We start from the raw sequence: 10272 nt of genomic DNA, 5'->3' as shown, positions 1-10272 counted from the left end.
TTCAGAGTGAAGAAAATAATAGCCATCCAGAAAGCTTGTTGATGCATGAAAATATAACCTGGCAAAGACTGTTGCTTCTTCTCTGTGGACACCGTAAAAGAACAAAGACAGTTTTAAGCACTAAATAATAAGCCTGGCATGCTCAAATGGAGCTCAGTGGATGAGGTAAAGTTGACCCAAACTGAGGCGAAAAAAAGAATGATAAGAGACATCTCCTGTCACTGGGAGAAAGGTCTGTGAGTATCTAACCTCAGGCAAGGTTTTAAGATAAGCCTCCTCCCGCACAGAGCTAATGACATGAGTTCCCCTCTTCCTTGTTTTCCAGTTATGTTGCTCTCCTGCCCCCACCCTCCAAGGAGAATTTGCTGAAATAAGCAACATCCCTAGCAATCTCTTCAAATGCTTAGAGGGGAAACCTTTTGACAGCCTTGGCTCATGAACATCACCTCAAGCTGAGGGTAGAGTTCTTCATCTCACTAATGCTTCGGTAGAAACTACTTAGCTAATGGGGCAGTTGGAGATTTGACTTGCCAGTATTAGAGGTGGGCTTCCCAAGACTGCTCACTTAGCAGACCTTTGCATCTCTACCTTTCCATCTGGAAAGCCCCCAGTGGGATGAAGTCTCTAAAAGGAAGAAAGAAAGAAAGAAAGAAAGAAAGAAAGAAAGAAAGAAAGAAAGAAAAGAATTTAATTTTAAACCTTGCCTAAGGCACATTCCCCTCAGAAGGAAAAAGCTAAACAACCCTTTCTCCAAGACATTGGTGAAAAGGTCAGGAAGTGGAACTTTTTTATTTATTTTACCTACAAAGAAAGGTGTCAATTATGTTATTTTCATTTGCCCATTTCTGTTTGCTTTGCTGTCATCCGAATCCCAAAGATGTTCCTGAAAATGGCTTGTCAATTAACCGCCAGCATTTTCTGAAAACAGAAGCAACAAATAAACTGGTGGCATCAGTTTAAGGGATCAGCAGCTCATTGAGCACATCTGCAGTTGTGTCTGCATGAGTGGGATGTGGTTTTCTGCTTGGTCTTGGAATCCTGAGCCATTAGGCAGGGAAAGCTTAATAGGTTGTATAGCCAAGGATTCCTCCGCTGAGGGAGAGAGAATGAGACTCCATCCATTGACCTGCCTGGCCAACTGCCTAACTTAAAAATGGACAGTGTAAAGCTGGTGGTCAACAAAAGAGGTTTAAAGACTCTCTGAAGGCAAATCTAAAAATAATGTAGTATAAACACCGACAACTGGAAAACACTGGTCTGCGAGCGCTCCAGTTGGAGAACAGCCTTTATCAAAGGTGTCGTGGACTTTGAAGAAGCACAAACTCAGGGCACAGCCAAGAAACAAGCTAAGAGGAAGGCACGTTTGGCAAACCCTCACCATGATCAACTTCCGCCCATGTCCCCACTGTGGAAGGACGTGTGGATCCAGAACTGGCCTCCACAGTCACTTACGGACCCACTGTTAAAACTGTGTTTATGGAAGACACTTGGCTATGAGTGATCACCCAAGAAGAAGAAGACATAGCTCTTCCTCTTGTGGACTCCAACCAGCAGCAGACAACTGCTACACAGTGGAGGGAAACAAACTATGGTTCCTTCTGCCTGACCAAACTGCTTCGTGGCTCTTGTCCTTCAGCAGCCAGCCAATTCTGCAGTCCACAAAGAGAGTGTATGTGACTCAGTTCTCTTTCACCCACTGGGTTGTGTCCAATGTTCTCTATACTTAGAGTAGATCCATTGAAGTGAATGGTCATGACTAACTTAGGCTCTTTGGATAGAACTTAGTTGAATACAACCTACTTCTATTTTTTCAGCTAAATAATCTACTGAGGCCACAACTGTATTTGAGACGTTACAAGCTTATCTAAAAAGCTTGTAAAGAACCCAGATTTCAGAAGGACTTTCAAAAGTAAAGAACCCAGATTTCAGAAGGACTTCTATAACAATTGGTTGGTTTTGATAGAGAAGGCAAATGGGCCAAAAGTAAATTGAGGGGGAAATATAGGAACACCAATTTGGGTTTTGGTGTTTTCATTTGCTAATGAGTACGTTGCCTACAGGCGAATACAGTACAAAGTTTTTGCCAAGGACAAAAATATGGCAAGCCAGCGGGGAAAAAAGCCTGACAAATTATATTAAAAGCCTCTTTTGGCACACAACAACAGGGTTACGTGAAGGTGCTTGCGTGGCTCTGTTGTGTGTGGTTAACCCTAAGGAATGAACACACAGTTTATCAATCTTTATTCTCTAAGGTCAGTGTTAAGGTTAACCGAACATTAAATGTTCCAGAAGTTTTGCCTGGTAGCCTCCAGTATCACTAACAGCTAACAGTATCATCCTTTAGCTAAGGAATTACTGACACACCAGGTATAGATTTGATATCTTCAAAATTTTTGAAACAGAATATTCTGATGGAATTATTATATTGATTCAACAGGTATAGTACCTGAGGATTAGAGCAAATGTCCCTATATAGATCCCATATCTTCAGAAATTTTGGAATGGTGGGCTTCTCTGCTAGCTTTTGTATTTGCTTAGCTTGAATCAACAGGTGTAGTGCTCAAGGCTTAGAGCAATTCCCCCTATATTTAAAAAAGCTTTTAAAGCTGGTCCAGCAAATTATTGCCTATGTTAGTTTGCTATGTCAAATCAGCAAACTTAATGCAAAGCACCTTCATAGTAAAGTAACTGGCTGGTTGAAAGAGTAAACCATTGCGACGGATTCATAGAAATAATTCATAGAATTGTGGAGTTGGAAGGGACTCCGCGGTTCACAGAGTCCAACCCCTGCAATGCAGGAATATGCAGCTGGCCCATATGGGAATTGAACCTGCAACCCTGGCATTATCAGCACCTCGCTCTAGCCAACTGAGTCATAGATGAACATGCTGCATTTAGACAGGACATATCCACTATGGAGGGGCGCAGGTGGCGCTGTGGTGTAAACCACAGAGCCTAGGGCTTGCCAATTGGAAGGTTGGCGGTTTGAATCCCCGTGATGGGGTGAGCTCCCGTTGCTCGGTCCCTGCTCCTGCCAACCTAGCAGTTCGAAAGCACGTCAAAGCAAGTAGATAAATAGGTACCACTCCGGCGGGAAGGTAAAAAGCGTTTCCGTGTGCTGCTCTGGTTCGCCAGAAGCGGATTAGTCATGCTGGCCACATGACCCGGAAGCTGTCTGCGGACAAACGCCAGCTCCCTTGGCCTATAGAGCGAGATGAGCACGCAACCCCAGAGTTGTCCGTGACTGGACCTAATGATCAGGGGTACCTTTACCTTTTACCCACTATGGTCATTATTTGGTTCTTAATTGTTTGATTGACAAATATAGAAGAGAAAAACTGGAGGTGTTTCATATGCAGTATTCATTGATCTGAAGGCAGCATTTGATTCAGTTCTTCCCATGAGCCTCTGGGGAAAATGAGGCTAAAAGGCTGCAATGAAAAGTCTACATAAAATAAAATTAAAATAAAGTTATTGATAAAGGTCAAAAGCCAAAAACAATCTGGTTTTTAAAACCATTCTGAAATATAAATAAAATCAGCAGTTAAAAATACACATTATAAAGTACATTTTCATATTTCAACTCAACTTTAAGTATTTGAGTCGGCTTGCCATCTTTTAGCTGCTAAGCTTAGCCTCCAAACCGTCCACAAAAGCTATTTATGTTTTACTATATGCAGACTGTGCTCCCAGAAAAAAGTGTTCTGAGAAGATTGCTGAAGGCGTTTTAGTAAAATTACAGTAAAACCAAGTAATGCTTTTCTCTAAATAACATCGGTTGCCCTCCTCCAAATGATGCCCATTTAAACAGCTAATTGAACAAGTAAAAGTATTCAAATAGTTGGAAGCACTTTCCAAGGATCTGAAGTGTGGTTAGCTCAATAGGTATAAGTGGTAGAAAAATATATGCAGAACATCAACATTTTGATCCTTTGCTGGCCCCGTGAACTGAAGGTCATAACTTTATACCTGCCATTTTTGACATTTTTTAAGGCTAAACACTTAGCTCAATTCTTTTATGCAATTCAAATTGGGGCTAACACCAATGGAAGTATTTTGGAAGCTCTGCGCTCTAAATTCCTTAGACATTTTTTCTCTGCACCAGGATGCGCCATGAATTTTAGCCCCCTCTGACTGCCTTCCCTTAGTTCTGTTTGGCTCGAATGAGAGTAGTTGGATGGAAGTCATTAATTTGAAGCTTTTGTGTTTTTGTGGCTTTTCAACACAACAGCTACTAAGCCCAGGTCTCAGAAAAGCAAGAGATCTATGGAGGTAATACCTATTTGATATCGAACAACGGAACAATCTTTCCGCTGCAAGAAAATGATGTCCCTTGTATGACTGTTTTCCATCTCATCCTTCCTGATGCAATGGCAACTTATCTATAGGATCTAATCACTTTAAAATATAGAAGAGCTTTCTGAAGTGCAAGACTGAACGTGCTGCTTTCAGCAGTCCTTGTGGGTCATTTTAATGCAACTGCATCCCGAAATGTCCATGGTGAAACATTGGTCTCTTTACAGAGATTTGTTTAAATAGCTAATTATTCCAGCATTCCCATTTCACCCACTGTTTTTGTGTGATTTCTTTTAATGTGACCTTCCTCCGTATAGAATAAGAAAATCGGTTGGCAGCCTGGATAGCTCAGTTGGTTAGAGTGCGGTGCTGATAAGGCCAAGGTTGCAGGATCAATCCCTTTACGGGACAGCTGTATATTCCTTCATTGCAGGGAGTTGGACTCGAAGATCCTGCAATTCTAAGACTGAAGCAAAGTCTGTAACATCTTGGTGCTCATTGGATTCTAATTTGTATATTTTTAAATTTGTTTTCTTTTAAATTTTAGTTGGCAATTTTATCTGCTCGCTTGTGTTTTTACATGTTTGCATGTTGTACATAAATCGCAATGACTGGTGGCTGATGCAGATATGTACCTACCAACCTATGTTCTTCTGTTCAACCCATCTCAGTTCCAACAGCATCCTGCCAGGAGGTGGGGGCAGAGATAGCAAGAAACAGAAGTTCAAAGGACTGCATTGGGTATGTGGAATGAGTGATGCATTATGTTTATCCTAGCCTGTTGTCTTGTACTTGTTAACTAAACCATGCCTTTCTCAATATTATTTTGGTAGTTTTGGAATGTCAGATCGACTTCCTCTCTTCTGACGCTATTACATTTCCAGCACTGGTTTTTAACATTAATGGGATAAGTAAAATATTTGCACTGTTCCTTTTTGAATTATTTCTTAGCTACATCACAATGCTATTTTAGAACCCCAAAGTGCTCTTATACACTAACTAACTAGCTGTGTCTCTAAAGAAATGAGCAGGGGAAAAATTATATTCCCATCACTTGATGGAAATGAGATTTTCTTAAGGCTCTGCAAAGATTCAAAACAGAGTAAGACTTAAGAGCATCCTAGAGGGAGTATTCAGGATGCTTGCTATTAATATGTTTCTCCTTTGAAAAGAATTGATCTAAGGCTTTGGGAGTACAGGAGAAGTAACTGTGTTTGAAGAAACAGACAAGGTTGAAGTTTTGGAGACATAGCACAGATTTTTATTTTTTTTATCTTTCAAAATGGAAGAGATGACTCAATGTCATGTGAGACAGTTGAGAAGGTCTCTACTGGTTCATTAATACTATGTGCATACAAATGAGAGAAGATCTTTGCTACCCACCTAGGAAAAGGAAGAAGGGGCAATTGTATCTGCTGTTTGAAGACATTGTCTATATTGACAGTTTTCTTTGATGAATGGGCAAACCTCCATTGGATCCACCCAAACCATGTTCAGAAATTTCCAGTCAGGTCTCTTGACTAGTTTTATAGGAGTTGAAATGTTGCTATAATAAAGAAGTTAATGCACTATAGTTGTTATGGGAAAAGTCAATATATGAATGTCAATTTGTTAAGAATCAGATTCTGTTGTTAGTGATGATATCCCTCCATATTCGCTAGTGGTTATTTTTTTCTCCCTTCTATGCCTGGAATATATTTATTATATATTTGCTAATATTTTTGAATGCCGTTTATTATATTTGTGTGATACAATATAACGGTTGTTGGATTTGTATGGTATTCTGGAATACATGGGAAACGTTTTGTGTGGCGTGGAACCTTTTTGTACGTTGATATATTGTAAATAAAAATAGCAAGAAGCTTCTGGTCATGCTAGCAGTCATGGAATAGCAGTATTTTTTTTAATTATTATTTTTTGCATGCTTCTGTGTAGTGCTGCTTTTAAATGACTTGAAAACAAGGCTCTCAATAGCTCTTGCCAGATATGGTCAGCATGATAGGGCAGCCATAATATTGGATTTGTCCAGAAGAAACCCCAGTTCAGATATTTAGTTGGCCATCGAGATCACCAACTAGCTTTGGACACCACCACTCACTGCCTTTCTCCTAGATCAAAAGGCTATTGTGCAGCTAAATGGGGAGATTGTTTAAATTATATTGCCCTGAAATCCTTAGAGGAAGGGGGGGTATTTAAATGCGTACAAGGGATTCCAATCTGGGTTCCAAACTGGGGCTTCTACCACTAAGACATTGGCCATCTTACCTCCCTTTACAATCTGATACAGTGGTACCTCAGGTTACATACGCTTCAGGTTACATATGCTTCAGGTTACAGACTCTGCTAACCCAGAAATAGTGCTTCAGGTTAAGAACTTTGCTTCAGGATGAGAACAGAAATCGTGCTCCGGTGGTGTGGCAGCAGCAGGAGGCCCCATTAGCTAAAGTCATGCTTCAGGTTAAGAACAGTTTCAGGTTAAGAACGGACCTCCGGAACGAATTAAGTACTTAACCTGAGGTACCACTGTAAAGCCGAAAGTTAAGGGAAAGGCTTATTCCTGTGGGCTGTGGGTTGGTCTTTTAAGGAGCCAAGTTTTCCCTTTGGGCAAAGCGGATATCATAAGATTTTGCAGACATGATTCTGCTGTTGCAATTTCACAGCAGTTTCCGTGAAAATGGTGACATCCTCCCCCAACCTCCATTAGTCTGTGTCATGTATTCCTAACTGATATTTGAATTTGGGGGAAATCCTCCTTATGTCTTTCTGAGTTAGGTATGAAAATTCTGAATGCTTATGCTAATGTGACAAAATATGTAAGAAATTGTAAGCACTCCCTCCTTTCACATCACCAATGAAGCAAAAGAGAATATTTTATACATCACATCGGGCATGTTAATATAGTATCCCCTCTCTTCAGCCATCCTTATTTCCTACTGCTGATATCATGCTTTGCAAATTATGGCCAGCTTTTCGAAATCTGAAATGTAATAAGGTTCTGCTGATACTTCTTCAGCTTTCCCCTCTACAACTACACTGCAAAGTAGGATCTCAGGCCAACCAGAGTATTAAGCATTACCCCAGTAACAATCAACTGTATAGCGTAGGGATAAAACAACAACATAATTTATGTTCGTTCATCCTCTTGCTCTGTATACACGGGGAGAGCATTTGAGTCTGCAGAAAACTGGCACTCTATAATCATTTGAAAGGTTAAAAAACCACCAGCTAGTTTTTAGATTGTTTTAGATTGTTTATAAATAACAGTAATTGTTCATTCTGCCATTCTGTTTTTTACTTCTCTTTGGTGAGCAGAGATGGTCTATTTTAGGAAGAGGAATGACTGATGGACTATAATTCAGGGGCACAAGCAGCTTGGTATATGGGTTTGGATATATATATATATATATATATATATATATATATATATATACTCTTTTGATAGTACTAAAAACATTTGCCCCTCAATGACACCAAACTTAGATTCACAAAATGTTTAGGGGTATGCGTCCCCCGCGTCCCCCCAGAAAAAAGCACTGTGTGTGGATATATAAATATTTATGTGCATATATATATATATAATGCAAAAACATGCAAAAGTTAAGATGATCTGTTTTGTTCATCTTTCTATCTCAAAATTTCTGGTTCCCTCATTCATTTACTCCTGTGGTGCTTAAGACATGGTTAATATTGTACTGGGACGCGGGTGGCGCTGTGGTCTAAACCACTGAGCCTCTGGGGCTTGGCGATCAGAAGGTTGGTGGTTCGAATCCCCACGATGGGGTGAGCTCCCATTGCTCTGTCCCAGCTCCTGCCAACCTAGCAGTTTGAAAGCACGTCAAAGTGCAAGCAGATAAATAGGTACCACTCCATCGGGAAGGTAAATGGTGTTTCTGTGCACTGCTCTGGTTTCTCCAGAAGCAGCTCGGTCATTCTGGCCACATGACCCAGATAAACTGTCTGCGGACAAACGTCGGCTCCCTCGGCCAGTAAAGCGAGATGAGCGCCGCAAACCCAGAGTCCTTTGCGACAGGACTTAACTGTCAGGGTTCCTTTACCTTTTTTTAAAGATTGTACTATTAATTCTCCTTCCACAGTATTTCTGCAATTTTGCTGAGCAGTATACCTGCCATCTCTTCCCACATTTTTTGTTTCAAACTACTTTCAGATTCTGGCTTGAGTACTATAGTCTGTAGACGTCTCTACTAGCACATGTGTACATTTGCTAATAATTCCATCATGTTCTTGGTGTTAAATGAAAAGTCATGTCTTTTCATATGGGATTTTTTTCTCCATTAAGGCGAGCGAATGAATAGAAGAACACCAGACTCGGAAATCCCTCCTCATCATTACAAGAACAGTATGTGGTGATGAGTTTAGTAGAACATATAGTTAATTTTGCAGAAGAGTTTCAGGGTATGAAGCAAGGCTACTTTAATTAGTAGTTATATTACATGTTATAATAAAGGAGAGCAAGGAGTGGGAAAGGGGTTTGAGGGGTGATAATAACTGAGACTGGAGAGATGAGAGATCACAGGGAAGCAGATTCTTGAGCCAATGTTGCTTTTGATGTTGTAATTTTGTCCTTGTTCTGTATTTTCCATTTCAGCTATCCAATTTATTGAGAGATAAGTCTCTCTGAATCCAGATGGAAATGCAAATGTTGGAGTTTATTTCATAGTTTGTACATAATTGACAAAGTTGACACCTCTTTTTTCATCAAGTCTTTTCATATTGAGGAGGAGGATGCAACGTTACCTAATAATAATAATAATAATAATAATAATAATAATTATATCTCGCCCATCTGGTTGGGTTTTTCCAGCCTCTATAGGCAGATTACAGCATATATAAAAGCATTATAAAACATCAAACATTAAAAAACAAAATATCTTACAAAGGCTATAAATCAACCAATAAATCAATAGAAACATCATTATCACCATCAGTTTACAGTTATGCCCAAAGTAAAATAGCCACCAATCCCAACTAAATATTTAACCAACCCCAACTCAACAAAAACAAAAACAAAACAGAGGAACCCGTTATATCTTTTATGTGTGCTGGAAACGTTTTTTCTTCCAAGCCTTCTCAAACCAGTTTATTTTATCTCTGCTGTTTTTAATTCTTGCTGGTTTTTATGTTTTAATTCTACTTTATGACCTGTTTTATATTTTATTTCTGTTCACAGCACGGGTATTTTCTGAACGTAGAGCAGTTTATAAATTCTGAAATAATTTTTATTACTATGTTTATTATTATAATTGTACATTAAATGTGAAGAGTATTTTTTTAACTGTTTGCTTTAGTTTTTACTGTCATTTACACCAGAAAGCTGTCAAAAGTACACAGCTAGGACAAAAGGTGAAAAATGGGAGAAGAAGAAGTCCAAAAACCACGTTTACATCTAGCTTCTGTTACAGTTGAAGGTTACAGTGCAACGATTTGTACTGCTGATTATCAATGTTATTTATACTGAGTAGACCTATTGAAATCAGTAAGGCTACTCTGAGTATGACTTGGACATCACCCTGCTTGGGTTTAGCTGGGCATTATCAAATGCTAGTCATTTTCAGAGAAGACACATTGAGTATAGACTGGTGGTCACCTGTTGGTTGTAGCCAACTAAGTCACCCTGCAAGAACTTCTGCCTGTGTGATGGGACTTCCTCTCCTTCATCTCTCCTTCCTCCATGCACTCCACACCCCCAAATCTGCTTTGGAGGGTTGAGAGAATGCCCAGTACAGACTGGGAGCATGGGGAACCAAGAGGAGCTGAAGTCCTATTGCTATAGGTGGAAGTCCTTGCGCTAACTGGGCAAGTCTACATCCCATTGTATTCTAATATTGTCTTGTTTGTAAGCTGCCCAGGAAATATTCATTGATGCCTGGGTGTGTACATTTATTTAGTAATAAGTGCAATAACCACCTTACTGGTTTGTCAGTGCCAGTCTGTTCTTCATCAGTAAATGTGACAAAC

This window comes from Podarcis filfolensis, assembly GCF_964270895.1.
Source record: "Podarcis filfolensis genome assembly, chromosome: 17".
Lineage (NCBI taxonomy): Eukaryota > Metazoa > Chordata > Lepidosauria > Squamata > Lacertidae > Podarcis > Podarcis filfolensis.
This window is presented reverse-complemented; position numbering follows the sequence as displayed.